We start from the raw sequence: 27,994 nt of genomic DNA, 5'->3' as shown, positions 1-27,994 counted from the left end.
CCATCTTAGAACAAACTTCATCTTTTTCTTTTTATTCAATGGCTCAATATTCCAACTCGAACTTAGTATTCTATCTGCACTTCCTTAATTGAAAGCTTTTCTATGCCCGTCATTGCATGAGTATGTATTTTGTGTGGAGAGCACAATGGGTGTACTATTCCCAGGGATCGAGTATGTTTTCTACCCGATAATAACCTAGACCGGACCGAGAATAGAACTCGTCTTCGCTCGCAAGGCTGTGTTGTATCACTACATCTTCTGAATTTTCAGTTAGGATAAAACCTGTCTGACCAGCCACATAGTCGGAAGAGAACGCACAAATCAGCCCTTATCACACCTACCAACGTCATGCATCAACCGTCTCGTTGAAATACACAACTGAAGCCACTGCCATTGAAGCCCAGCCTTCATCAAGTATTTCCACAATTTCCAGGCATGAAGGTTTAAAAGCAAAATAATAATATTTACCAGCTTTTATAATACTTACACTCATCATGCAGCCTACACGATGGTTACTTTACCTGAAGAGCGTGTATTACAAAGTGTCGACACTGTCAGAATTGGAACAATATTCATCGTCCATTCCCATACGAAATTGCGTTCCAAACGATCAGGAGACCTGTCCAATGCGGCACATGTCAGTACTCTTCCTAATCCTACAGGACTCTACCTTTACCCACCGATGAATCTATCATTCTGGAATCCTTTACCCCGGAACAAGAATCAAACACCGTCCACTCGCGAATTGCAGCTGCGCATCATATTCCTCAGCCAAAGAAGAAACACAATCTCCCTCTTTCCACTTTAATGACTTTACATCTCAAACCGGGACATCGCTGCCTCCAGCACTTTTTGGATATTTACACGATGATAGTCAAGAGTTTGATAATTTCCAAACACACAAATCTCAAGATCCATGGCTCCGTAAAGTGTTATACACGCCTGAGCCTACCAAATAAACGAAATTGGAAAAAAAAAAAAATCTCAAGATAGGGTCGTAATCGAATCCAGCCGCCTTCAACACTTTCAACGTTGTAGCCATACATATTACTGCTAAGCCAAGCGAAGTTCCTATATATACTCGAAGACTATACTCAGTCGAGAAACCTCTGATTATTCTAAATATCACTTTACTTCCAAAGTTTAGCTTCTTAGCATTCGATGCTTGGTAATACCTTAGAACAGAACTCTGTGAAATACACCGATAAACACCCATGAGTGCACCTCTGCACCCTCTGCAATCTCTTCTTTTTAACCTCCAACTAATCTTTCGTCTCAAATGCAACCAAATGTCAAGAAGGCTTATGTTATGCAACAGGAGCATCTTTTAAAAACTGATCTCTTCATTTTCATTGTAGTGCCAACAATGGACTTAATTCATTATTTCTTTTCTCTCCGGGGCCGACACTCACTGTCATCAACATGTATTACTTCTACTTACTGTATTACTACATTTGCATGTCATTCTCATCAAAATTTTACATTTTCCTGCTTCAATCAATCTTATTAACTCCGCGCTCTCTGAGAAAAACAACAACTATCCAAATCAACGAAACTTCATCCGGAAAACCAGAAGACTTCCACCCTCTCACATTTCAGGGAAACTCTCCGCACCACAATGACTACTGCAGAATTCACAGATTCCACCTGACAACTCATCGTCCGGGAAATCCTATAAACTTCCGCTTGCTCCGCGAAAATGCCAAACATTTTCTCTATACCTTCAGAATCCAAAGATTCTGCATGATTTGCTTCATCTGGGAAATCCTGAATATTTCCGCTTCTCCACGAGAATGTCAAACATTCTCTCGAACTTTGCCCCCTGGAGAATTCTCTAAATTCTCGCATCTAATATTGGGGGAATCCTTCAGATTCCCGCCTACCCCAAGAGAATCACTCTGATTCTCGCAAAGTTCGCCACGGAGAATTCTCGCAAATTCTCGCGTCTTTTTCTCATCCAGTCGGCAGTGATTTTCGCTCCGCAAAATCCAACCAAGGAAAAGATTCCACTGATTCCAACATTTTTCAAGCGAAACCATTACTTTCACTTTTACAACGGCTAACCAGTAGCCACTGGTTGTTTTTTCGAAGAAAATCTGCAATATTTACCTTTTACGATCTTATCCTCGTCGCCAATTGTGAGATCGCGTCCGTCCGCGGCTGTGACTAAATAAGACTGAGCTGTCACCATCTCAACAGCAATCATCATCATGAACAGTGTTGCCGAACACATAACAAATGCAAGAGCTACACATTTAATGACTGTTGACATATTGTGCTTTCATCATAAATTGTACGGTAATGCGCGTCTAATATACTACACACTCCAAAAAAGTTGAAAATGAGAGTGTTCGTCACTCTTTTGGTTTTAAGCCTCCTCCATTATCATTTTGTACCTATCAACAAGGGATGGAAAAAATCAAATTTTCAAAAAATCGGCGGTGATCAAAACTCACCCATGATCTTATTTCTAAATAATCAAGTGATAAAAACTTGCCAGCGATTAAGAATCGTTTGAAAATCGTATCTTGATCTAAAGCATTAACCGTTACATACTTCTTTCTCACTACCATTAAATCATAACGCTAATAGAATATTAACGGGACTGTTGATAATAAACTGATACTATAGTATCTATAGATTAATGTTTGAATGAAAATTCTGTGTTCATTATCATTTGAGTATTGCTGTTCCAGAGAAAACTTTCCTCTTTACGGTTCAATTTTTAAACTACCGCAGCTGTCACTTCATACTTTCTCTCTGCTGTTTGGCATGGCATTCTACGATGAGTTCAGTGCGAGATTTCTCTTGTTTCGGACAGCAGAACGATGGCGTGATCGGCCGAAATATTGTGTTCTGCTTTGCGCGGCCGGTAATAAAAATCAGTTCAGTGCGAGATTTCTCTTGTTTCGGACAGCAGAACGATGGCGTGATCGGCCGAAATATTGTGTTCTGCTTTGCGCGGCCGGTAATAAAAATCAGTTTAGTGCGAGATTTCTCTTGTTTCGGACAGCAGAACGATGGCGCGATCGGCCGAAATATTGTGTTCTGCTTTGCGTGGCCGGTAATAAAAATCAGTTCAGTGCGTGATTTCTCTTGTTTCGGACAGCAGAACGATGGCGCGATCGGCCGAAATATTGTGTTCTGCTTTGCGCGGCCGGTAATAAAAATTAGTTCAGTGCGAGATTTCTCTTATTTCGGACAGCAGAACGATGGCGCGATCGGCCGAAATATTGTGTTCTGCTTTGCGCGGCCGGTAATAAAAATCAGTTCAGTGCGAGATTTCTCTTGTTTCGGACAGCAGAACGATGGCGTGATCGGCCGAAATATTGTGTTCTGCTTTGCGCGGCCGGTAATAAAAATCAGTTCAGTGCGAGATTTCTCTTGTTTCGGACAGCAGAACGATCGCGCGATCGTCCGAAATTTTGTGTTCTGCATTGCGCGCCCGGTAGGCCGGTAGTTAGTTTGTTCTACTTTTCGCGCCCGATTCATGGCTAGGTAAAATCACTGTGTATAAAGAATGGCACCGTCGTATCGCTTATCAGAGTGAATCCAGATCCAACGATGCCTACCAATTAACTGATAATCCTTCCTGTGGTTTTTGTGGAGACGCAGAGGTAAACTCGGTCTTCAAATAGCAAAAACCACCTACTAATATTCCTTCCTTCTTCCTAACTGACTACAAGGACGTGGCCGGCGCCGTTATTGATCATTTGAATGCTAGAGTCACTGAAACTTGCACACTGAGAATGCTTGAACAATCCCAGTCAATCATTCAGTTGATTCTTTGTGCAATTTCACTGATTCTGGTCAATCGCGGAGTAGCAACCATAGATATGTGTAGTCAGTCAAAGCTAAGCTAAGCTAAGCTAAGCTGTTTGGCATGGCATTCTACGATGACAACGCCAAATATCAGCTTTTGTTTCAGTGTATTGGAGATTTTCAGGCTTGCGGTAGAACTTTGACAGCTGCGGTAGAACTGCGGAATCCGCAAAATGGAAAATTTTGAAAAGATCCGCAATACAAAATTTGAGAAGTTTTCGCCGGCGACAACTCGCCTACTGTTTTCATGTAAAAAGTTTTCCCATAAAAATTGCAATCATCATCGTCTGATAATGGTTCAGCCCAACACTACTATCAACATTCTTCTCTTACTTCCATTTTCTATTCAAATAATAAAAACAGGACGTGAACATCCAAACATTTATTGAGAAATAGAGAGCTTTATAAAAGCCATCTTATTGGTAGATGAAAGCGCAGCTTCATAACTGACACGCAGAGCGCTATAAAAAGTATAAATTTGAAAAAAAATCAGAATGGTTATGTACAAGACACAACCGCCCAACGTAAACTACGTAAGGCAGTTTTGTTAATTGAGGATTGTAGTTTCAAACAAAACTAGCGAATCTTAAGATATGAAAATTGTTGGATACGACAATTGTTTAAAAAATTTACTATAAAAACCCAAATTTATTCCTCAGTGGTAATGATGCCTTTCTTGGATCCGAATTGCCTACATTTGGGTTTTGAAGCATTTGATGAAATATTTCAATAGAAGAAGCCCTAGGGGTAGGGTGACCATATGGTATCCTAAAGGAGGACATGTCCTCCTTTTTCATTAAAAATCAGATGTCCTCCTTTCGCGCTATAATTTCCTCCTTTTTGGATATTTAGAAACAGTTGAATAATTACCTTTTTAATTTAAATTAGTTTAATAAACAATACTGGAACAGAAATCCATTCGTTGCAGAGATTATTCGTTGCACACATTTGCGTTTTTGATTTCTAATATGAAATATTTTCCTTTAAGTTTGCGAATAAAATCAATGTAAATACATATCGTAAATTAAATGCGCGATTTACAATAACACAGTTGTCAAAGGTATCACAAGAATCGGAATTGTGAAAAATGGATTACTTTAGCAAACATGCAAATTAGGGTGGTTCAAAAAATCGATTTTGCTCCACAGTGCTCATCTGAGTCTTTACCATGTTCTGAGTGTCCTCTGAAAATTTGAGCTCATTTTGATTAAAACTGATTTAGCACAAGCCGTTTCAAGATTGCATGCAAATTAGTATGGGGAAATTTATTTTTTCATTATGCTGTTAATGACGTTTCCCCATTAAGCGCAGGTTAAAAGAAAACCTACATAGCTAAAAGGGATACTCAACAGCTTTCACCCAACGAAAACCGCATGTTGATTAATCGTCCCAATAATTAGTAATCGATTTTAAGACAGGTTGCGAATCTTTAGTCATGATCGTTAAACTTCTTTGAGGGCATCACTGAAATGTGCAGTGCAACATAGTAGCCTGAATTTGTGTGTGCTATCTTTCGCGCCACGTGCAGCAATGTTGCCTGTTGATGAGTTATGCAATTAGCTTCAGTAAACTACGGTATAGATTAAATTCGATTACTAATTATTGGAACGATTAATTGGGATGCGGTTTTCACTGAGTGAAAGCTGTTGTGTATTCCTTTTAGCTATGTAGGTTTTCTTTAAACATTCGCTTGATGGGGAAGCGTCATTAACAGTATAATGAAAAAATAAATTTCTCCATACTAATTTGCATGCAAACTTGAAACGGTTTGTGCTAAATCAGTTTTAATCCAAATGAGCTCAAATTTTCAGAGGACACTCAGAACATGGTAAAGAATCAGATGAGCACTGTGGAGCAAAATCGATATTTTGAACCACCCTAATGCAAATCCTCCTCAATTTTCTACAAGTAAACACCCATCGAGTTGGCTTTGGAACGCATCGCATGGTACGTTTCTTGAATATGTGAGGCAAAGAGTAGCCACCATGCCTTCAGAACGTCGGCTCCAGTTTTGATAATTTTGAATTTCTTTAGTTGCAAACTTGGTGATACAGTTCACCGTATCATTATCATTTACATGTGATTCTCAATGGCCTGCAAGAATAAAATCTTTACTGGTCTTTTAATCAATGTTCTCTATTGCTAAATGTTCATAATTGTATGTGATGATCTTTTCTGGTTAAAATTCTGTGTAATATCGCTGAAAATGCCAACAAAATAATATTCAACACTAGCAGACCCGACTAGCAGACCCGACACTAGCAGACCCGATTATGTTTGTTCACTGTTGATTTTAAAATTGGTTGAAGCTTACAGTTTATAACTGAAAAGTGCTTAATATAGACTACGTTGACAGTTGGAAACATTCATCTGGAAATGTAATATTAAAAAGGAGATGTCGTATTTCCAGTCAAAGTTGCATATGCTAGCGAATAAGTGCACAAGATGGAGGCGATAGGCACTTGTCTCAATTTGACTTCATGCCAAGTGTCCACTAACAAAAACATCTTGCAATAAATTTTAGTAAAACTCTAACAAATATAATATTCCTAATCATATTAAAACTAAAAATCGATGGATATTCTTTATGACCTCCCTTAAAACCAAATGTCCTCCTTTTTCGCTACGATTCGGCTGATTTGTCCTCCTTTGGAAAAAATTCATATGGTCACCCTACCTAGGGAGCATCCTCTTTTCCGTTTGCAACGTTTATTATTCAGAAACATTCCAATCATAAACATATCTTGTTTTTCGTGCATCACTAGAAATCATAAAATGTCAATCATGTACCAAAACCCAATTGATTTGGTTGTGATGCGGGCGAGTAGTAAACGTTGCGGACGGGAAAAGAGAGTGTCTGTGTTATTACAATCTAACTCCCACTGTCTGGCAGTGTTGGTAAAATCTAAAAATCTCAAATCTCATCGGCGATTCAAACCATGCGTGAGTCAATTCCCTTCAGAATCATGGCCCAGAGATTTGCTTATGATTCGAATCGCAATTTGCATCATTGCATGATATTTACGTGTTCTTCATTGTTAAATGCATTGAATCAACTGTTTTTCGTCTAAAACAATGGCTAATAATTGCAAGGGGCAGCAGGGACTATGTCCAAGGGCTTGACGACCCCTCCCCATTGCCACTGCGAGTTAGGGGGCCTGCCTAGGATGTGGTGGGGTTTGACAGTGGGCTCTGTCAAACCTCTACAAAAAGCTGCATGTGTCTATAAGCAGGCCCTATCAAACCCAGTCAACACATGAACGTATATGGTGTCGTGTAGGATGCTGAAGTACAGGCGATAGGGGTACTTCTTCACACAACATGTATGTATATCGTCTCCAATTTAGCATCTTGTATTGCACCATGTGCGATTTTATGTAGACTGGGATTACTATCAATTATTTTCAATTTTAATCCCGTTTCTTTTCTACTTTTCTTACATTAAAGAAATGATGACGCGGGCGCCTAATCCGAAATTCAAATGAACAATCGCTCACTTTGAGCGATTGATTGTTTATTCTCGCGAAGAATGAACAATTAAACAAATTAAGGAAATGCTAATACTGCTGTGTAGAAGTTGCATAGGTCACATCACTTTCCATGGTGAATCCTGATCTATGTTACTGATTACCCCACCCAACTAACATTACTTCCTTCCCGTGGTAATTGTGGAGATGCAGAGGTATTCTCGGTCTCTAGTAGCAACAATTACCACACACTCACATTCCCTCCCTTTCCCAACTGACTGTAAGGACTTGGCCGGCGCCGTTATTGATCTACATTTTCGAGCTGCTGAAACGTGCACTTCGAGAATAGTTGGTAAATCCCAACCACTATTCACTTGGATCGTAGTGCAATTTGCACCAGTTCTGATCAATCACGGAGTAGCAACCATTGATATGTACAGTCAGTCTAAGCTAAGCTAAGCTAAGCTAAGCTAAGCTAAGCTAAGCTAAAACAATGGCTAATAATTGCATATATAAACAAAACATACGCCTCGATTGCGTTTTGACGCTTTTTAGAACGAAATCATTTTCCGGTGAGTGAGCGAAGCGATGTGATTCTGGCCGAGAAACTCAAGCGCGTTAGCTCGTGCATGAAACCTCGATGATTCAGATTTGAGTATGATTCTACCAACACTGAGTGTCACTATGGATAAAACATTCGTGCAACCATTTTATTAATATTATTGCAAGACTTTTGAATCAGGGAGCAAGAAGGTTATAGCTCTATTGCAACTCATATAGCCCGTTTCAAGAACGTATGCGCTCCGAAGCTTTTGTCGTATACAATAAGTACCGCATGATTGCACCCACGTATTATAAAAATATCTTAAGTGCATTCACACTTCCTGAATCAAAGTTAAATCCTTCTGATTCAAGCGCGCATTTAATTGGACAAAATATTATTAGGCCGACATAATTTTTTTTTTAAATATATCCCCCCCATTCGGATTGTTTTGCTCAAAAATAACAATTTGAGGGGCAACACAAATTTTTCCGGTAAATTTTGAGAACTTTCAAAGCATTATTTAACAAATCCGAAGAGTTTTTATTTTTCATTTTGATATTTATTTTCTACTAGCAGACCCGACGAACTTTGTTTCGCCTAAAATTGATTTATTCTCTGATTAGTTCTCAAGTTTTGCAGAAATTTTTGGTTCATTTATATGGGAGCCTCTCTTTCCAGAAGGGGGAGGTGTTGCAAACCATCACAGAAACATATCTTCCCTTCCAAAACCTCCACACGCCAGATTTGATTCCATTTGCTTGATCTCGAGTTATGATGAAATTGGTGCTTCATTTGTATAGGAGCCAGGTTTCAAAGAGGAGACAGGTCTCGAACTATCTTAAGAACCTTCCCCGGTCCCAAAAACCTCTGCATTCAAATTTTCACGCCGCTCGATTCAGTAGAAGAAGAAGAAGATTACCCCCTCCACCTTGACTTTGCGGAGACCATAATTTTTTATAAATATGTGTAACGGCCTTATTAGTTTTCAGTTTGCAAAAAAAAACTGCTCAACATTTTTCCAAAGTCGTTTTTAGTATACATGTTAATAACATGTTTGTTGAATTACATTGCGATGATTGCATTACTAGCAAGGGCATTGGCATTGATAAAAATTGATCGTCTCATGCCTGCACAAACATGCCCCTATCTGAATCACTTTTTATACACCACGGCCGAAACGGGACTCTTGCGGACAAGAAAGGAGGTGTTTCAATATAATTGACAAATTGGTAGAGAATTTCCGAGTCGATTGATATATAAATCTCAAAAATCCATTGGAAGATAAAAGCGCTATTAAAGTTCAAAATCTTACATGATTTCGTGACGGTCTCGAATTTGGAAATTTTCATTTGTTACCCTGTATCAGAGTCTTCCCCTTAGACGTAGTTTACGTCAAAAAAAAACGAAGCTTGCAATACAATTTTGGCTCTGCGCAAAGATGAAAGAGCGTTCGGTTTTTTCCAGCTCCTGCCTCTTTCGGGTCTGATTAATTACTACTGTAATCAAAATGGAGCAATCTTTTCATTGTTGTTTTTTCTTCAATTATCATCTAGTGTTATCCATGGTGGCAGCCAGATACAAATCTGCTGGGAAAGATTTCCCAAACACAGAAATGAGCAGCTAGCTTATTTGATCCACCATACTTTAAAAAAAAAATAGATAATTAGGACTTGCAGTCGGTACCCATCTGTATGAAAAGACACAAACTAGAGCGTGGTAATTACAGAAAAATTGATCGATGTATATAACACTATAACAGCAGAACCCTTGTCATGACCGGATTACTGAGGCTTATCGTCCTACACTTGTCCTATATTTGTTGTTACAACCAAATCGGTCTAAATTGTGCTACTCGGGATTGCTTGAAGAGTTCTTCGTCAGCGAATACCAAGTAAGACTTCGTGAGAGCTGGTTAAAAGACCAATTAGATATTTATCCTTAGTATGCTAATAAAACGAGCCGTTTGGTATAACTTTTTAATGCATAGGAGGATTTTCCGTGGAAAGTTCGAAGAACCAGTTGAATTTCCGTATAATTACCCGATAGATATCCCCAAAGTAGCCTAAATCTTTTGTGAAAATACCATTTCGTCAAAGACCACAATGCCGAAAGTTGATAGGGCATAAATGCCATTTGACCGACCAAACCATTAGGTCAAAAGTTAGGTTTCCAAAACTCATTCGGTTGAAAATACCGTTTGCCCTAAATGGTTGTGTGGCAGAAAGTCCATTTGGTTAAAAATGTCTTTTGAACGTAACAAACATGCAGTCGAAACTATAAATTTTCTAGAAAAATGATTGGCCTAAATGGTCATTTGACAGAAAGGACCATTAGGCCAAACGGATCGACGTGTAATATAAAAGGTCTCTTGCATCAAAACGTAAACAACCGCTCAGTTGTTGGTGTTGATCAGCAGAAAACGGCACAGATTAAGAGAAAACTGCTAAAAATGCAGGAAAAATCATGTTGACAGATAATAAAGTGAACTTAGTGCAATCTTTGGCTGCATGAGTATGGAAGCCATGCCCACTGCCATTATGTGGACTCGGTGCTAAGTGCCCTTAATATTCCTCATTGACTCCTCACATTTAGCTGTTGAATGATAAGCCAATAGGATTTGTAGCATTTTGGTAGTCAGCGAGCTACATGAGGCTGCACGGTATCTCAAATGAATTTTGAGAAACAAGGTAATGTAGTGCGCATGTTTCTTTCTTACAATAAGAACGAGTGCCAGTTTGTTATGGTTTGCGGTGTAAACGAGAGTGAGTACCCCACCATGGAGATGTGTTTTATTTTTCCCATTATCAGTGCCTGGAAGTGTGTTTTGTCCAGTCAACAACCTCACGTGCTCACAGGTGGTCGTACATTGAGAAGATAAGAATTGTTTACTTTCCTTTGGCTGATTCGATTCAGTACGTATACCTAGCATCCATTTCGTTAGAGTAAAAGCTAATTTAATTATATAATGAAATACGTTGAATCCAAACTGGTATTAACATAGCTAAAAGAGTGGGGCATCATGGTCATTTTTTCAAATCAATGTTTTTTTGAAAACAATTTTGGGTCCCAAACAACTGTGCAAAGGTTTCAGTTCATCGTAAACCAAATGGCACATTGCGTTAAAGTATAACCAAAAGGATGCCGAGAAACTTTGCTGAAGAAGGTACGTCCACGAAAAAAAGTTATAACGCTTTGAAGATTCTTCAAACCATATGCAAACGTATTGTATGGCCTGATTGGCGATAGATTGGAGCCGATAAGAGCAAAAATGCAAAAAAACGTTTTCCTATACTAATTTTCACACAAATTTAAAACGCGATGCGGAAAGCAAAGACGCACCCAATCGAGCTCATATATTGCACAGTTGATTGGGGTCCCAAAACGATTCAGAATAACCTTGATCTCACTTGATTGGATGAAGTTTGCGTTTTTCTATACAACTGCGCCCCACTCCAATGGCTAATGAAGACTACATTCTTGTTAAAGGTGAATTGGAATTTGGTGTTTGGCATCTCCATTCGCAGCTACGATGCATGTCCATATTGAAGGTGTCCGGGACTGACTCCAGGTATTGATCTAAAACCTTTTCTTGACTTCCTTGTGCATGAAGTACGCCATGAAAGCTTGACAGATTTATGAATGCAAAAATGATCCATGGTTAAAAACTTCCCCAGTGCACATTAATTGAGGTTGAGAGACAGCAATAATGTCATGGAGAAGTAATTCCAGTAAATAGTCACGAACGATATGCCCTCTTATCAAGTCTTATCAGAAAGATGCTCCACTTAAACCAATAACAGCTTACTAAATAGCAAGCATGAATAATAAAAGTACGTTCACGTTGTCCCTACAGTCATAAACTTTCCAATTTATAAAATCTAGGAATATACCTGGCTTATGTTGTTGAAGAAGGTAGCGCAAGCATATGGAAGAATACAAAACGAAATGGATTATTATTGTGGCAAAGCGACTCAAAAATTATGGGCTAGTGGCTATTTTATACACCATCAATATCGACAACCCACAACCACCCGCTTCTTATCATTTCAAACATAGTGTCTTTTAAAGTACTTCACCCATGGGCCAATAGTATATAATCCATTTCACTGAACAACAAGAGACAACATAACTGTAAATTAGAAATTCGACAAAAAAGCGCAAAAGAACAAAAATTATCACTCTCAAGAGAATCAGATAAGTCACGTTTCGGATACGTGACTTATTGGCACCATAATGTTTCCTATCGAATTTATCGATACAAAATAAGGACAAGAACAAAGCAGGCCGAAATTAGTTTTTTTTTCTGGTGGGCGCTGAGGCAAATAGTTCTACCGGTTTGTTTTCGGTGACTGGGTATTGTAGACGCCACAAAAAAATATGTTGCCATCTTTATTACTAATGGATGTCTTTACCATTCATGTAGCTCTAGAAAACAACTCAATAGATCAGGGAGCATAAATCCACAAAATATGATAAATTAATCCAACAAAGTGAAACAGTTTCTCCCCAATGAATGATTGAGATAATGATATTAACGAGTACTACGACTGGCCTTTCTTTCCATTTGCTGAGGCAAGTTTGTCGATTTAGTCATCACAACAGACGGCAACAGTCGCATGGCAAATTGATCGAAATAAAAGCAAGGGAGCATGGTCAACGCTGAGGCAGACTTGTATTCAGAATAAAAAAAAAGAAAAATCAGTCTATCTCAAAGTTGTTGAAAACAAAATTCAGCGCAAGCAATGATAACAAGGAATGATTCCGACAAATATAAGATAAGTAGATTTCCGAGACAAAATCAAATATTTATAGGTTCCTTAACTACAAGGGCTCGTTTTATGTTGGAAGCAAAACATTTTATCTTAAATTATTATTACTGAAGGTCATAGTCGTTTCGTTCAAATTAACAAATGATGTTTGTTCGCAATGATTGAAAATGATGTCAAGTTTGACCAGTAGACAATGTGATGCGAATACAATGTCGAATGGATTATTATTGTACATATATGATTTTGCTAGCAGCTATTCTTCTCAACATTTTTTTAAACATACCTTCTTTATTTCAATTTTATTATTTTACTCGGCCCATAAAAAAATATACGAAAGCCAGAAATCGACAATAATCCAATAATAATGCTTACTTCCTTTTAACGACAATTCAACTACGGATCCATATAACGTACATATAGAGCATACGATGGGGAAAAAATTCTGTGCGATATAGATATCGCCACCAGATCCCCACATACCATTGCCATTGAATTCCCTCCCGATACAAACTGCGCTTCGGAACCAATTTTACATTGCTTGAATTTGTGAGCTCAACAGAAGACAGCAGCGAGGAGCCATTCTTCAAAAACATGCGTTCGGTTTCCGTGAATAGCGCGAAATTGAATTCCGTCTTTCGTCGATTTAATGCCGACTTCTGTTTTCAATTATATTTCGCGCCGATGACGATGGCGGTGCCTGCTGGTTTTCGCTGCCTGCGTGCAATTCCGAAAATTGGAAATGTCTGTTCGGAATCTGTTTGAGCACTTTTCGGGGTGACAATCATTCGTTGCGCACTTTATAACCTTCGGTTGGTTAAGGTGTGATCTGCGTCTGTATGAAATAATTCCCGTTTACAATAAATTTGCATCATTTGTTTTATTTATCAAGATTTTATATTTAGCGTTTAGCGACGTCAGCCGTCTAGACGTATGTGTTGTGGAGTTCGATTCCCGCTCTGGTAACGAGAAAACTCCTTAGCCTAGCGGTAAGATGCGCGGCTATGAAGCAAGACCATGCTGATGGTGGCTGGGTTTGATTCCCGGTGCAGGTCTAGGCAATTTCCGGTTTGGAAATTGTCTCGACTTCCCTATCATCGACTTCCCAGTATCATCGTGTCAGCCTCATGATATACGAATGCAACAATATTAACTTAGCTTAGAATCCTCGCGGTTAATAACTGTGGAATGCAATAAGAAGAAGAGGAAGGAGAAAACGTTTAGTAAACCGGAGAACTCTCCACTTGTCCACTAAAATACCATAAGAACACCCATGGGTGCACTTATTTAATCAGGGGTTAAAAGCAACACAGGGGTACAAAGGACCCACGTAAGAGGTCCAGGCCCAGGTCAGATTCCTATTGACTTCTTTTATTTCTTTGCTGGAGCTTCGCCGCCACGAACATCTGGGTCTGCCTGTGATGCAATGTCCTTCCGGATACTAATTTAGCGCATGCTTGCTGATTTCGTCTTCGCTCTTCCGTAATATGTGGTCGATCAACATCCTCCTTTCACGCTCTAGATTGTCGGTTGATAACGTTTTTTTGTGACAACGTCCATGGAGTTCAGCATTCGAGCGGCTACCAGACCAGAATTACAAAACGTAGACATCGGCTAATGAATACTTACACCTTCTGCTTCTGTGATATTTACTGATTCATACCATAACTAACTAGCCTATAACGACACTACAGATTACGCTACTATCCTTCGTTCGACTCTTCTAAATCTTCAACATCACATTAATAAACGTGTGCTTAAAAAATAGCTAAGCAGAACCTCCACTGCTTAGGGTTTTATTCTAAAAAAATCTAACAAAATCCACAAATACTCACAGTCTAGTTCCATTTATTTCCACCACTTTATTGAACCTTTAACAAATACGTATTTCGACCTCAACAGTAAGGTCATCTTCAGTGTCTCGTACTTGACTCGACGAGTTGAGGTCGAAAAACGTATCTGTCAAAAATACAATAAAGTGGTGGGATTAAATGGAATTGTACAAATTCGTCTTATGACAAGTAAATACATTCCACTAAAAGCTGAAAATAATTTTCGTATCACTCACAGTCCATTATTTGTATTATCTCTTCCATGCTAACTAGAGACTCGTAATGAGAAGTTTTACAACACTTTACTTTTTAACTCAACATTGTATCACTCCTTCACACATATAAATTATGCACATTTTCAATGAAACATAAAAAAAAAACATCTTTTGGCCCAATGAATGGATTGGTCAACACATTCCCCCATGCCACAAATTGGCCCACAAAACTGAGCAAAAAAAATTTTTTTTTGTCTTTATTAAGGAGACTTTCAACCCGAGGCTGGCTCGTCTCCGTTCCAAAAAATAATTAATGTAATTTCTGTATTCCCATCCAAATTAGCAAAACTGGGATTTTCGCTCGATGCTTACCAGTTTCCATTTAGAAATCCATTGAGCCCTGGTTTTACGTTGTCTGGCTCCCATAACTGTCAACAATGTATTACTTGTATTTATTGCTCAGCAAGCATATCGGGTTCCATAAAGTACGTGGACAAAATTCACATTTCAATTGTTCTATGGTATCTCTCTCTTCTCATTTCCCACGTTCAAAATATCTGATCAAAGAGTTTGTCATAATATGTAGAAATTCCTATGTATCAGATATGGGAAACAGAATGGGATTGATTTCTTGACAATGGCATAAATAAAACATAATAGGCTTGATGCATGCTTTTCATTCATGCGTGTTCCTGAAAGCAAGTAGTCACTCTAACGATTCAGATATCCGTAAAGATTCATTCAAAGATAGATACTTTCTTACTTATTTATCCTGTACACCACGAATGAAGCAATGGGTCGCGTCGACTTAAGAGACCTTCATTCTGAGCGATGCTCAGGTATCGTATTAACCTGTAGCCAAGTTACATTTTGATAGACTTCTGCTGCGATGTCTAGCTTGGTTCCAGTCTAAAGGTTGTTTACAGATTTCGTGTGTTACCTTACATAAAGTGTGGCTGGGGCCCACTTACGTTCCTGAATTTCAGTTGCTATCGGCCTCTGGTGACAACTACGATGTTTGAGATTCAGTTGTGAGGGCACCTACAACAAATTATGTGCCGCAGGCATCTGTTCATGAACACCTGCAGCCGTTGGGTAGCCAGGGGTGGCATTGTGCATCTCGATTTGAACACAATTCTATTGAATCGAACATGTTATCGTGCATTTCTTCTAAAATTCCGGCCCCTAGCTTAGGCTAGTTCGCCGACTAGCTTACTATGGCTATTAGACGAAACACGCTATTCAGCTTCCTCTGGTCTTGAGCGCAGCTCCCCAGGCTGGAACTCCGTACCTTAGTATCGCCAGAACTGCCTTAATCTGAAAAAGTGACGTTTTAACCATTTTCCGAAAATGGTGTTAACGAGTAGTACTCATCGTGCTCTTTAACAGAAAAATGGAAAACTAGTATGTTGTAATTAGGCGCATACGTCACTATTTCAGATTACGGCAGAGAAGACGCCTACTGCTGCCTTTCGGACCGCAGACGCACACTGGGGAAGCCCTGGTTCAAACATGGAATAAACCTCTCAGTTATTGAAATGTTGAAATTGACCATGGGTGTCTTCAGCGAAGTTTCAATATACATCAATGCCGACATTTTGGTCAATATTCACCATTTTTAGCGATAATCGCATAAAAGTCCCAAACGCCAAATTGGTCAAACAGCGTTTATAAAGTGTGATTTCTTCAGAGAAGTTGCTTATCAGTTAATTTCGATGAACCTTGCTAAAAATATCAAATTTCCAGAGCCTACTGTGATGATTCATTTGCTTATTTTGAAAAGTAAGACCAAAAAATTAAATTTGATCAGTAGTTGTGCTTTTTCAACACTTTTACTATTGGATATTATTCGAAATCATAGATATTGGTAAAATACACGATTCGTGGCGGTGATCCAGTTAGAAAAATGATTTTTGGCGATTAATCGTGGAAAAAAGACAAATTTATGGTATTTTTCACATATGCCGATTATGCGATGGAGCAGAAACGGGCAGCTATTTTAATCGGCAATGGACAGAAAAGTTCATGCCCTTTCAATCAAACATTTTCCCAAAGACATGATATTCGATGATTTTTTTAAAAATAAATTTTACTGAATGCCAATACTGATGCTATAAAAAAATACCTCCTAATGATTTTCGATTAGTAAGGAGGGTTAATAATTGAACAACGTGGTACGATGAATTAAATTAAAATTCGCAACGCATTTGTTAAACATATATTTAAGAACTGATGAAATATTATTATTGCCCCTCTGGAAGATAAAGTTTGTAAGACATATTCGTATCGACTTAGAAGAAAATAGAAAAGGGTTGGTTGTTAAAATATGATATGGGCATTTTATTTAGTTTTTTTTATACTAAACAATTGAATACCAGGAAATATGTAGTATTTTGCATTGTGATATTAGCTAAGTTTTTCCTTTTTTTGTATTTTTTATATTTTACTGTTACACTTCTTTATAAAATATAAGAAAACACGCAGATACTTAGGACACTTTTGCAAATATCACATTGCTTACTCAAAATGAATATGAAAATAAAAATACTGGAATTGTTGATATAAAAGCTCGTGAACAAAAGGTAATCCATACAATATTTACAAATCTAATCTTTATCCATTTTCTTCTGGGTGTATAGATTTATTTTAAAATAAAATGATATCTTCCTAAGGGGCAATAACAATATTTCATTAGTTCTTATAATTCTTTTTTAACAAATGCGATGCGAATTTAAATTTAATTTATTGTACCATGTTGTTCAATTATTTACCCTCCTAACTAATCGAAAATCATCAGGAGGTATTTTTTATAGCATCAGTACTGGCATTCAGTAAAATTAATTTTGAAAACAATCATCGAATATCATGTCTTTGAAAAAGTATTTGCTTGGAAGGGCATGAATTTTTCTGTCCATTGCCGATTAAAACAGCTGCCCGTCTCTGCCCCATCACATAATCGGCATATGTAAAAACACATTTTTTCAAACTGGATCAACGCCACGAATCGTGTATTTTAGCAATATCTATGATTTTGAATAATATCCAATAGTAAACGTGTTTAAAAAGTACAATTACTGATCAAATTTCATTTTTTGGTTTTTCTTTTCAAAATAAGCAAACAAATCATCACAGTAGGCTCTGTAAATTTAAAGTTTTTGGCAAGGTTCATCGAAATTAAGTGTTAAGCAACTTCTCTGAAGAAATCACACTTTAAAAACGCTGTTTGGCCAATTTGGAGTTTGAGACTTTTATGCGATTATCGCTAAAAATGGTGAATATTGACCAAAATGGCGGCATTGATGTATACTGAAAGTTCACTGAAGATACCTATGGTCAATTTCATCATTTCAATGACTGAGAGATTTATTCCATTTTTGAACCATGGCTGCCCCAGTGTGCGACGTTCGGCATGATCCTTGCTAACGCACTGATCATTTTAGCCGCCTTTTCACAGGAATAGTCCACGTGGGTGTTGTGTGTATGTGCGCAAATAAGTGTAGTTCACTTTTTGGGTACTTACCCTTAACCCTTGCTCACAACAAGCTTCATTCGGCTGAGCATCTTGTCCCATTTGTTCCTGTTGAAATTTGCCCTAGTGACAAGGCCTAGTCGCACTATGGGCTTGGAAGTTATGACCAAAATACAATTTTTTTAAACTAAAAACGCGTATAAAAGCTTAGCCCACTTTTTGGGCACTTATCCTCAACCGATTTGTCACAACAAGTTTCATTCGACTGGTATGCGAATGGGCCTGGGCCAACTGGGATCGATTGAAAATTGGCAGGATCGCATTATGGGCTTGGAAGTTATGGCTAAAAATATGTTTGCCTTTCTCGTGTACTAAGTATACGTAAAGTCTATATGTACCATTGTTTCCTATTGGACGTTTGAATCTTTGTTTCCATACCAAATTTTCAAAACGACTTATCTGCTTTTGTAAACAAAGATTCAAACGTCGATTTGTCGAATCTGAGAGCACTCCCACGCAAACCAACACTATCAACAAATAGGTGAAGACTTCGGCTACCTGTTGATGGTGTTGGATTGTATGGGAGTGTTCTCAGATTCGACAAATCGACGTTTGAATCTTTGTTTACAAAAGCAGATAAGTCGTTTTGAAAATTTGGTATTGAATTATTCCAAATGTTTTGGAAGTCTATATGACAGTCAAAAACCATTGAGGACAAGCATCACAGAATCCAAAGCTTAATTCACTCACGTTTTCAAAGGCACACCGCTCAATACGGAGGCAACGGACAACTTTTGTTTTTATTATTTCAGCTTTGCTGTGTCGCAGCATGCGAGGAATAATAAAAATGACAGTTGTGCGAATTTGTTTTGGATTATGTGATGCTTATCCTTAATTGCTTTATATTTGTGCAATTTTAACCTCTCTGAAGTACATTTCAAAATAAACGAGAAAGGCATCATCACCGCTAGGTGGTATATCTGGGGGTTTTAAATGGAATTTAAGTGTGGTACAATACGAGTAAATCTTCAGTTATGTTGGCATATTCGGGTTGATTTCAATCAATAATAAAAAATATTGATAAAGTAGGCCAAAAACAAATTACTTCGTTTAATATAGGCCAGAACAAATATGAATTCCTTCTTTTGTCATGTTGGTCTTTGCATAACGAAGGTGGGTGACGAAAATAGTTTTTTCATAATTTCTACGTATTGGCGACTTAAAAAAAAACACGTACAAACGTTTGGAGAAAATCCGCGTAAAGGGGTGTAAGACGACCCCAGTTCAATAGAGGAGAGCCAGCCAAGGGTAAACCTTTTAAATAAAGACAATAATAATAAATAACACCAGTGCATTTAAGTAAAACACGTTATAGAAACATTAAGGTATTTATTATTGAGCCTAGCTTTAGCTTTAAAATAAACGTTTATCGGTTCAATAAAATCGATTAAAATGATCTCAATTGAAAAGATGGTAGCATACTATTGAAAATAGGTCACAACTGCTCAATGAAAATCATGCTTTTTTAGCCCTTGAACAAACATTTTCTTGAGCATCAATTAATTGCCAATCCATGCGCTGAATGATGCCTTCCGAACGGACAGCATTTTTCACGCAGATAAGGTTGTTCGGCTAGCTTTCAAATGGTAGGTATTCAAATGTCGGCATATTACCAACTAGGGCCGAAGTTATGCGCATAACCGAACATCTTCCGTTATCTATATTATACAATATTACAATTATAATTTAAAAAATAAAAAAATTGAATAAATTATTATAATCTTTATATATAAAAATGAGTATGCATTTCCTTTGCATTCTCTGTGTCTGTATATAAGTATTTATGAAAACGCGAAAAATGTTGTTGGGAAAGCATGATAATCATGAAACATTCATGCTAGCACTGAAATCGATCTAGAGTGCGGCGCTCATCTATTGACAGTTTTAACGCAAAAAATACAAACCCGAGCAAGATCGGACCTTCTCCCGTTACGCTGGGATATGGATACTCTGAAGAAGTGCGTAACGGTGTAAATCCGGTTATATCGCCAGGTTCGGTACAACACTGAAGCTGACAATATGATGTCCCTAACCCCGAATCCCAAGGTGTCAGGCGACCCGTGCTGAGAGGATTAATGGCCTGGGGGGTGAAACAATTAGCCAGGCAGTTGACGGAGCCTGTAATGCTGGGTAGACACTCTTCGTGTTGCATTACACTATGCTCTAGTTCTTACTATTCTTGTTAATACTTATGAGTGACGGTCGGAAGAGTATGGAACGACTATAATTTGCTTTTAGATGACCCATTTTTTGCTCCTTTGGATGGAGTCAATGGAATAAATTGTAAAACGTAACTCAACCTTAGGCTTGTTTTCAAAGCCGACGACATGCATCTCCAAAGTCCAGAGCGCTGATTAGTTAGGAAAGAAGCGGATACGAATTTGCCATTTGGTGGATCTGCCAAACCCTCTGACTGATTAGAACTCTGTGTAAATGTGAGATTCCGAAATGCCAAACGCAATGAAATCAGATCTCTGTACAAAAACGAATTCGGAACTCATAAGAAGAAGCAAAAATATATTTGAACTACAGTACCGATGCATGGTCAAAATCAGTATTATCCCACTTATTGTTGATGCCGAAACTGATTGAGGGGCGCGCCTTTGAGAGTTGGTATAAGCCATTTTTCGAAGGGTATAAATAGCGGTACCTTAATCTAAAGAGGCCTTACATTAAGCTTGAGAAATATATGTGTGTGTGTGCTTCATCCTCTATCCCTCACCCATCTGGGGGCGTTGGCTAAGTAGTACTACGAATAATTTGATCAAATCTCATGCTCCGTAATGGTGCCCTTTTTGTTATGAGGAGTAGCACTACAAAAAGGATTCACTTCTGAAGAAAGATTTCTTCAGAAAGTGCAGGGAATGGGATGCACTAGTTCTTCATAACAGGTACAGCAAAACTTCACAAGGACGCCCTTATTCGTAGTAACTACTCAGGGAGTAGAAGGTCGAGAAGAGCCATCGTTGCCCACTAAAGCTTGAACCGGATATCTGGGACTCCCACAATATCCGCGGCAATAGCAGCAAACGATGCCCTGTGCGTATATAGTTTTTATGTATGGGGCATCATCAATAATATAATTGGAACATGCTCACCAAATTAATTTGTCCATTCTTGAGTCCATCATAAATTGGCTTCAATATTCATCAGAGCACGGCAGCTACGGCAAATGATATGAAAGGTCCAATGATCAGCAGCGGATATCCAGTAGGAACCGATCAGTCATCACAGGATCAAGAATTCTGAGGGTTGTCCCAGATACGTAGTTTTTTTTGCAGGACTTCAAGTGTTGCAAACGGTTCCCTCCTCTCGGTTAAACAACTTGGTTCTGCTTCGGATGTTCGACGTCCGCAATCCTTCATGCTTCATCCATCCCTCCTACGATAACGGTCATTTAGAAAAACGTGGCTCCCCAGTTCCTGATTTATTCAATGGGCTCCCGGGAGGCTTGATCTTGGTAAGCAGCGGTTCTCAGCGCCAACTAAATTTTGACTTTTACACGATTTACCGGTTTGCCAATGGAAAAACTTGCTGTCACGAAAAACACGTCTATCAGCGGGCAATGATTGCTACGATCCCCATATTAAGCTTGAGAAATATATGAATAAAAAATGACTACTTCATTTCTTCTCAATAGAAATGGAGCAGAAAGACATGCACTAAACAAATGACACGGGTATACTACAAAAGTTCAATGAAATGGACGCAGTGGTTCATCCCGAACAAAAAAAAAAAGATCGGACCTTCCCGAACTTGCTTGGCATATTTTTTTTCGACCTGTCAATCGTCGCTCGTGCTTGATAGTGCTTTTCAGAATCTTGTTCTATCTTTTCATCAGTACAAAGATAGCTGATCCCAAGACGAATCGATAAGTGGGAAAATCTTGCAAATCAGTCCATCCGTTCTTGAGTAATATTGCTTCAAAGGAATTGTAAACTTATTTTGATATATAGAGAATGAATTTCCACGAAACTAACATTTCATCGGACGTAAGAACGTTGACGGCTTCTTCACATAAGTCGGGAGCCACTTTTACGGTCGGATGAATAGAATTACTTCGTGAGTTTTCACGTATATCATAATCTAGGACACAATTTGAGACATGGATGATGATTTTCAATAGATTACAAAAAATCAACAGTAGCATCCACAATTAAAGTTAATATCGCCCGTTTAAGTTATTACACGATTGATTTTTCACTGGAACTGAATGAACGAGCTCTTCGTTTGACGTTTGAGCGGTGCTAATACCTTCTCCGTACCTGCACAATTTGTCACTTTTTCTGCTTTCTTTTTGTAGAGACTTCAAATGTTTGGGGTTCCGTTAAATCGCAACAACCACCAATGACAAACCATCCATTTTCACGTACAAATCTAGCTTATTTTAGAGCTAATCCACAGGCCGTATCGAATATTACTTAATTTTCTAATTGATGAAAATCTATATCTAATAAGGCCGATACAAATATTTAAAATCTATTTTGTCTCCCCCCCTCGGATTTAAAAAATAATATTTTGAGGGGGCAATAAAATAAAATTCGGATAATTTTGAGGATTTTCAAAACATTCTTTAACAAATCCGAGGAGTTTTTCGATTTTTTTCATTTTATTATTTATTTTTTATTATCCCCCCCCCCTTGACCTCATCTCAGAGAAGTGAAAAAGCCGCTTGGAGCGGTTCAACAGAACAACGATAAAAAGTGCGATATTAACGCATATTAACAAGTTTCCACAAAAAAATGCATGCTCAGCTCTGATATTCACACTGAAACATGAGATACAATGCAACTTGTGCACCTTCGTTAAACAATCTCAGAACCTGGGCTTGATACGGCATCTCAGATAGATGCACACTAAATAGCACGATTGTTCGGACTTTTTACCTCCACAAAGTTTGAAACAACAACAACGATTGCAAACTTTAAATTATTTTCCAGCTGAAAAGGTAGTGCCAAAATCGGTAACAGCAGTTGCCCTACCGTTCGGTAGCAACATCTGAACAAAACCGGGTGATAAACGATCATGACGAGAAAAAAAAATCCTCTACTCTGAACTTGAATATTAGTTTTGATTCAGCACTTCCACAGACCACAGTAATTAATTGCGACGTACACAAGCAAAGCTACCATTTTAACATTCGTATGTGATGTCGCTCAGATCAGATTTTTTGTTCAGAGCAATTTTGGCGTATATAATTAAATTTCAGGAAACATATCCGATTTGATAGGTCACGTGCCCCAGCTGATCTATGCCGGTGTTCAGCATGATCTTTTGTTGTAGTCGTACGTCATACTGCCAAGCTAAGAAAAAATGAACTGTTTATCAAAATTAATCTTAATAATTCGGTAGCATATTTCGGAAAACCCAAAAACATGAACTAGTATTAAAATCGTGAAAAAACGAAAAATTATTACGTTCCTTAAGATTTTGATTTGATTTGTGCGATTATTCGGAAAAAATTAGAACTTGCAATTGAAAGTTCTTGAAACTTTTATGCTTCCACTTTAAACTGTGCGGATTTCATGTCCTACACGGTTCTACCCCACCTTCTTTTCCTACTAGCAGGAAAATGTTAAGTGAAGAAAACTTTCCGTTTTGTTCGCAAGTTTTCGAATACTGCCCAAAACGTGTACATTGCGCTATCCTTTTTCAATTTTTGTTCTTCCGGAGGAGAAATTGACATAATTGTGTCTTCTTTTGAAGTGAAGTTCCTCGGCAAGCCGGTTGGAAGAAGTTACTTTTTCAGGCGCGCTCACGCTGCGCTATCTGGGGCAGACTTCGTCCAGAACAAATTATTTTTAACGAGATTTTAATTGAATTCCCAACTTGGTCTTTTATGGCGAATACGTCACTAACCAGCCGGTACTTTGCTGCCTCACCGATCGGCGGTGTGTCTCCCTTCCGTGGCAGGAATTTCGATTCAATGTACTCGAGTATGTACCGCATCCACAAAGAGCAGACTACCGAGATAGAATTAAGTCGAGAATCTGTGTGATAATTCAAGTGAAAAAATAGTGAGAAGCTCTAGTGCTGTTAACAAGCATGTTGCTTCAGTGAGTGGTGAGTCTAAAAAAAATCGTTCATCACGGACAACAACAAAAGAATTTAGCAAAGGCAGCACTTTCATCATCTCACATACTTTCTACATTGAATTCCATACGGAAGTGAGTGCAAATGTAAATTTATGCTTCTCTATTATGTAAATTTCATCCTTTTGACCCTCAGTGAAGAAGTAGCTTAAATATATTGAAATTCACGTAGATAATATTGGAATAAACCCTAATGAAACTGTGAGCGAGGAAAATTGTTTGAAATAAAAAGAATTATTTCTATTATTGAATCTATACAAAAAATAAAAGCCCCCGTGAGAATATAGAATGTGTGCAAAATGAATCGATGTGCAAACACAGAAGAATTGAGTTGCTTGCACTTCTGAATTCGCTCAAATTGAAGTGAATGCCACAGTTACGACATTCAATATTACTGAAGTGACCACTGGGGCGGCCAGATGCATGAGTACGTTTCATTTTTTTTATCTCAAACACAATCAATTCAAATTAAGGATGTGGTTAACCTCAACTGACATATAGTGGGCTCTCCGTAATATCAAAGGATTGACCGCGGTTGGTTAATTAAGTTCCAATTCGAAAATGCAGTGACCTAACTAGATTACTTGCCTCATGGGTTACAGTCCCTCCAATCGTTTTCTTTGTGCGAACAGAACTAAAACTGCAAAATGTTAGATTTCCTAATGTTAGACCTTGTGCAGCAGAAATTTATTTCGATTTGTGCTAGCAAACTATTTTGTTATCGAAGAATTGAACGAAAATGTTTTATTTAGTAATGGAGAAATTTTAAATGTACGAACAGAGGGAAACTTCTGGACGAAATGTGCAGCTTTTGAGAAAAAAAAAACAGATAAATGAACCTAGCGGTGTTGATGCCTTTCTCTATGCAATAGTGCGATACCAAAAAGAATTTATATGAAAATTATTTTAAGCTTTTAGTGGAATGTATTTACTTGTCATGAGACAAGTTTGTACTATTCCATCTAATTCCATTACTTTATTGTACCTTTGACAGATACATATTTCGACCTCAACAATAAGGCCGTCTCCAGTGTCTCATAGTCGAGTCGAGTCGAGTCGGGCACGTGACCCTGAAGACGGGCTTACTGTTGAGGTCGAAATACGTATCTGTCAAAGGTAAAATAAAGTAGTGGAATTAAATAGAATAGTACTAACTTGTCTTATGCAGAGATTGAATCCTAAAGAGGAAGAACAAGTCTCTCACTTATCATCTCTGTATACATATACGATATGTAGCATACCGCGAGAGACTTTTTTCGCAAGCTGTTATGATAGAGAACTGATTCGGGAGGCTATACCCCCTGATAAATATCTTTTAGATAGGTCCAAATGCGGGAAGCACTGGCTCTGATGATGCATTTCAACATGCTCTACCTAGCTGTGCAGTAACCAACACGAAATGAGCGAAAACAAAGCGAGACTCACCATATTCCTGTGGGAGCTGCCTTCCGATTCCGTTTTTTCGCACTTGTATACAAGTTTGATAAATTTGTTATCATGGCTTGTTATGATTCGGAACAATGTTTGCCTCTCTTTTATCGTTGTTCGTTATCTATTGAGAGCGATTTCTGCAAACCCTGGTCTTATGACAAGGAAAAATGGCATGGCCTACCTAATGGAATATCAACTATGTTCGATATACCGCAATGTATCAACCCTTTAAACGCAATTATCGATAGGGTAAAAGTTCCGATAGTCGTGGGTGTTCAACTTATCAAATTCAGTAACCCATATTACCAGCCAATTAGTTGACCTGTCATAAAACGATAGAGAAAAAAAACAACATTGGAATTCCATTAAAACTGGTGAAGTATCTTTAATTTTTTTTCTCTCCCTTGCGCCAATAGCTGCGGCAGTGTTCCAATAGTTGCGAGTCTCATATAAAACCTATGGGATTCGCAACTATAGGAACATGAATAACGAAATACCGCAACTATTGAAACACAGCACCAATAATTGGAGGATTGATTTTAGGTAACAAAAAAGGGTTTTGATACAATTATGGCACGCTCTGGATAAAATTGAAATTATGAGCTTTCGGATGCACTCTCAAGGTAAATGCAATACAGATTAGAAGTAATCGAGAAATTAGTGTTGGAACGTACTTAGTTCCTCCACTATTGGGTCTTTTACCCTAGTTATCAAATTCAAGAGTGATCAACTAGAGTTTATCCCCCGTCGAATGCAGCTAGTTGTGAGAAAATCGGATAAGGATTACTATATGCAAAGCTGGCTAATGTTTTTTTCGGTTTTCGTGCACACACACATACACACTGACAGACATTTGCTCAGTTCGTCGAGCTGAGTCGATTGGTATGAAATCGAGCTTTCTATAAAAAGTTCGTTTTATGGACTGATATGATAGCCTGATATGAAATTGAAATGTTCATCGGTCCAAAAATCGGCGGCGGCGTTTGCTTAACATTGAGAAAACTGCTCGGAAATCAGCTCCCAGGTGAATGGACTTTGAGTCTCCAACCGTGGAAAAGGGTTTAACACGACTTATCGGCCGCATCGCTACTGAAGCCACCCGACTGGCTTTCAGTGGAGGACATCACAATCCTAGAAGACACCATCCTCAAAAATGTTCAAAATAAAGGAGAAATAATATTTATTATTTATATATAGTTATTTGCAACGATTGGTTTTCGCCCGCAATGGAAGCGTACGTGTATCGTTTTCTTAGGCGCCGGTGGCAAAGTGAGAGGAACTTCAAGAATTACTTACACCCGATTCTGTTTTTACACGGATTTTTTTTACACGGCCGTTGTTCCATTTTGCATGACTCGTCGTAAGTCATTGTAAATGAAATCGATTATTTCTGGTTCACCCTCCTAAGTACAAAACTAAATCATTTGGCGACGACTAAAAGTTGCTTTCGGTAACGAAACGCAAGCGCACGATGGAGGAAGATGATGCAATAAATTTGTTCGAATGGATGGCATCGGTAGAAGTAAAATAAAGTAAAATAAAGAAAATTTCCTCAAAATAGGGGGAATGACGGCTTTGGCAGGTTTTGTTCTATTATTGTCAGGGGGATTTTTTATGACTGATTATGCTCAAATTTGGCCTAAACATTCTTTGCATATCAAAGAATATTTTGGCCAAATTTCATAAAATTCGGTCGACAAAAACCCCCTTGCCAATAATAGAACAAAACCTGCCAAAGCCGTCTTTTCCCCTATTATGATTTTGTTTTATTGCTGTTAGGGATTGAAAATTCGTATTATTTTACACAAGGAACGGTAGATCCGAGAATTTTCTTCAAAGGGCAAAGTTAATCATTTGGCGACGACAGAAAGTTGCCCTTCGGTAGCAGAATCATAAGCGCGCATCGGAGGGTGCCGATGCAAAAAATTTGAAATACCGAAACAGTCCATTATTGCAAAAGAACCAATTTTCTTTCCCCAATGCGCTTTCCAATAAATAACTGCAATTAGACGCTTGTCAGATATTTGCGTTGAAATTTCACTTCGTGTTGTGTGTCCAACACCCACTCGATGGTTTTTCGTTGAAAATGTTACCAGCGCCTTCGTGCTGTTGTGTACGCGCTGCTTCCGCTCCGCCACGTCCACTTGGGCGTGATATCTTGTTCGAACCGAGGAATAGATCCGAACCCGCAAATTGCTTGATTTTGATGTCTGTGCTTGCGATGTATGTACGTGATTGGTTAATTCACCAATTTATAATTATTATTTTTATCAATTATCAGTAACAAATAATTAAA

This window comes from Armigeres subalbatus, chromosome 2, assembly GCF_024139115.2.
Source record: "Armigeres subalbatus isolate Guangzhou_Male chromosome 2, GZ_Asu_2, whole genome shotgun sequence".
NCBI classification, from domain to species: domain Eukaryota; kingdom Metazoa; phylum Arthropoda; class Insecta; order Diptera; family Culicidae; genus Armigeres; species Armigeres subalbatus.
This window is presented reverse-complemented; position numbering follows the sequence as displayed.